The 4,151-nt window shown below is 43.0% G+C and overlaps 1 non-coding gene across 1 annotated transcript; it reads left to right on the top strand.

The window, feature by feature from the left end:
* The first annotated feature begins 1,887 nt into the window (after positions 1-1,887).
* On the top strand, positions 1,888-2,003 carry LOC115064965. The gene has a single exon (XR_003844767.1). It is a non-coding gene; the product is annotated as a U5 spliceosomal RNA (small nuclear RNA).
* Positions 2,004-4,151: the final 2,148 nt, after the last annotated feature.

Below are 4,151 nucleotides of genomic sequence, written 5' to 3'. Positions count from 1 at the left end.
AAAAAAAAAAAAAATTAATTTTACAAATTGCTGTTTTATGAAATGCTGGCGATCAAAACTCGGGGCTTTGTGCACGTTAGACAAACACCGTGCCAGCTGAGCTATGTTCCCAGACCAGAGAACAGAATTCTTTCCAATACATGAGTAAGCTAACACATTAAAAATTATTGTTAGCCGGGCGGTGGTGTTGCACACCTTTAAACCCAGCACTCTGGAGGCAAAGACAGGCAGATTTCTTAATTTGAAGCCAGCCTGGTCTACAGAGTGAGTTCCAGGACAGCCAGGGCTATACAGAGAAACCTTGTCTCGAAAAACCAACCAACCAACCAACCAAACAAACAAACAAAAAATTATTGTCAGCCTCTGTGGTAGCACATGTCATTGATTCTAGCACTTGGGAGGCAAAGGCAATGGATCTCTATGAATTCCAGGCTAGCCAGATCTATGAGAGTTCCAGGATCATCAGTCAGGGCTACATAAAAAAACTGTCTCAATTTTTAAAAATTAAATTAAAACCAATATACACACATAAATATTTATTATTTCAAAGTATATATATATATATATATATATGTGTGTGTGTGTGTGTGTTTATGATTGTAGATGACTAGTGAGGCTGGAGGCATCCAATCCCTCCAGGGCTGGAGTTATAGGCAGGCAGTTGTTAGTCGTCTACACGGCACAGCTCATAACAGCCTGTAACTTCAGTTCCGAGGCTTCTGAAGCCTTCTTCTGGCCTCCCAAAGCACTTGCACACATGTGGTACATATGTCCACACAAAGTCACATACAGACACATATCTTAAAATAAATAAATGTGTTTAAAAATAAATTCTATACTATGCACGAGCACTACAAGATATCAAGATTGTCTTTTTAAAAAATTATTTTATAAATAGGACCTTGTGGGACACACCTTTAATTCCAGCACTCGGGAAACATAGGCAGGTAGGTCACCGAGTTTGAGGCCGGCCTGTTCTACAGATCGAGTTCCAATAGCCAGGGCCACACAGAGAAAAACTGTCTTGAAAAACCACCACCACCACCACCACCGCCGCCGCCGCCGCCACCACCACCACCACCACCACCACCGAGAGTGCTTGCTGCTCTTCCTGAAGACCCGAGTTCAGTTTCCAGTACTCATGTGGATCAGCTCACAATTGACAGCGCCAGGGCAGCGCGCGCGCGCACACACACACAAACACACGATACGCATATTAACAGTGAAAAAAATTACCTTCCTTTAGCATATTGAATTGGTAACAAATGACCAGCCACATTGATTTAGAAATGGTAAACTTCATTTCCCCCATCTGTATAGAGATAAAACACTGCATTTAATATGCAAAGTCTTATCTACGTTGGTTTTACTACAGAAACTACTGTTCTCAGTGAGACCAGAGAGATACATTGCCAACACCTTTGAAACCCTCTGTGCTCCTGTGCCAATCCCACCCTCAGAACAGGGAGTCTATCGGTTATGTCTTCGTCCTTTACAGTTCCTCGCCGTCTAATCCACTGGAAACCTCCTTTATTTAAAAGAAACCATGTCCAAATTCCAGTGTACAGAGAATTCCAGTGTACAGAGGTATAAACCCCGCCATTCGGGTGAGCATGAGGAGCAAATCCCCGTCCTGCTCTCTGTAGAACTGGGCCAATCGTAGGGCGCTTACTCGTCTCATTTACATACCCATAACACACCGCAGCTAATGCAAATATTTTTGTGAAAAGATCTCCCATTACTCGAAGTTTTAAAACTAAAAACGAAATATTATTTCAAAAGATCATGAAAAAATTTCTGTAGGTAAGAGAAATTTACATGTACAAGTCACCATCACTATGCTAGGAGGTTCTGTTACCCTAGAGATGTATCGCATTGAATACCCGCATACTCTGGTTTCTCTTCAGATCGTATAAATCTTTCGCCTTTTACTAAAGATTTCCGTGGAGAGGAACAACTCTGAGTCTTAAACCAATTTTTTGAGGCCTTGTCTTTACAAGGCTCCACATATTGTTCTTAAAAGTAGAAAGAACTAAGTGAAGCTATAAACCTGTTCTATTTGGTGGCTTGTAAAAACTTCAGACTATTTACCACCAGGGTGCTGTAAACTATTTGGAAAGAACTAGGTTTTTCTGTTTTATTTTCAGTTTCCACTTAAACTCATACACCGTCCATTTGCACTAGTCGGTTCTAAGGCTTGTGCTTTGTTTTTGTTTTGTGGATGGCCTGCCATTCTAGACCAGGCAAGCCTCGAACTCTCTGGAACTTCTGGTACCTGGCCAACTCTTAAAAGCAGAGTTCCAGGACAGCCAGGGCTATACAGAAAAACCAAAAAAAAAAAAAAAAAAAAAACCAAAAACAGGGATACCCTGGTCAAACATAAAAAGTAAAAAACAAACAAACAAAAAACTAATCCAAACTAACAAAAAAGAACTAAGCTGGCATTAGGAAAGGGGATACCCTGGTCAAACATAAAAAGTAAAAAACAAACAAACAAAAAACTAATCCAAACTAACAAAAAAGAACTAAGCTGGCATTAGGAAAGAATAACTGGAGGCTGGAGTGATGACCTCAGTGGGTAAGAGCGCTGGTTGCTCTCTCAGGGGACCTGGGCTTCCCAACACCCATGGTGACTCACAACCATCCATAACTTCAACCGAAAAACTTCTGACATCCAAAGGCATCAGGCACACAGTGAGCCACATATATACATGCAGGCAAAATATACATGCACATAAAAGGCATACATCTTTTTATCAAAAGATTAGTGGGAGAAAAGCATACAGTTTTTTTCTTTTCGTTTTACATACAGAAGCACCGCACAGAAAAGCAGCCACTGAAAAAGATGGTCATAAGCTGAATAAAGAGTAGGAAGGGTGGACTGGAGCTGCGGTTGTAAAGCTCCTTTCCTGTGAAGAACAGACTCCATGTTAGGTAGAGATCTGCTCTTGTCTCCCAACCCCCACCCTCTGTGGGGCAGGTCAGGAATCTGGGTAGAGGAGCACCCCTAGGAAGAGGGGTCCATTTTACCGATACTTTTCTTTCTCTGAATTCCACCCCTTAGTGCAGACTGTAGGAGCTGGAAGGATGTCTGGCTACTTCTGTCTACCTTTCTGAGTTGTGACTATTCCTTTTGTCCTCTCTCCTCCCGGTCTTTCTGTTGCTGACCAGAGCCTGAGTGTGCCTAAGCTCCTTAGCTGCTGTTGATGCTTCCTCAAAGCTCTCCTTCCAGCCTCGTAGCTGCCTGCTGCCAGGGAGCTGTCCTGCTAGCTTACTGCCTCCACTCCCCTCCTCCAGGGAGCTGCAAGATTTACAGCTTGCTCGTCTGCCCTGGAACTTTTCTTTTAAACTGCCGGAGCTTCTGTTTGTGTCTCTTCTTAAATTCTATTATTAATGAGACTGAAAATCCCAAGACGAGACATCAAGTTCCCTTATGTCATATGATGGCTCTGCTGGATGCCCCAAGACTTACGATGACATTTCTTTCCTGTCTTTCTTTAACCAGAGAACATGAACCCATTCCTGCACCCTAGATAACATCAAAAGCACTTGCTGCCTAGCCTCATGACCTGAGTTTAATCCCTGAAACGCACATGGTAAAAGAAAAGAACTGACTCCCACAGTTGACCTCTGACTTCCACACATACACCACAACATGTGCACTCCACCCACAATAATATCTGGAAAAATATTAAAGAGGGCAGGGTGCTAGAGAGATGGCTCAGCAGTTAAGAGCACTAACTGTTCTTGCAGAGGACCCAGGTTCAGCCCTGATCTGGCAGACAGTTCACAAACCCCTATATTCCAGCAGCTCCTGGCACTGTCTTCTGAATTGACCTTGTGGGGTCTACATGTGCAAGCACAGTGAGACACACATATGTGTTGGAGAGAGGGGGGAAGGGGAGACACACATATGTGTTAGAGAGAGGGGAAGGGGAGATCAAGTACATTTGTTTGTTTGTTTGTTTGTTTGTTTTAATTTGTTTTGAGACAGGATTTTTCTGTGTAGTCCTGGCTGTCCTGGAACTCAGACCCACTTGCCTCTGCCTCTCAAGTGCCAGAATTAAAGGTATGCATCATCTCTTCATCACTACCGAGAGAGAGAGAGAGAGAGAGAGAGAGAGAGAGAGAGAGAGAGAGAGAGAGAGAGA

The sequence above is a fragment of the Mus pahari genome, chromosome 10 (assembly GCF_900095145.1).
Source record: "Mus pahari chromosome 10, PAHARI_EIJ_v1.1, whole genome shotgun sequence".
Classification (NCBI taxonomy): Eukaryota; Metazoa; Chordata; class Mammalia; order Rodentia; family Muridae; genus Mus; species Mus pahari.
This window is presented reverse-complemented; position numbering and strand designations above follow the sequence as displayed.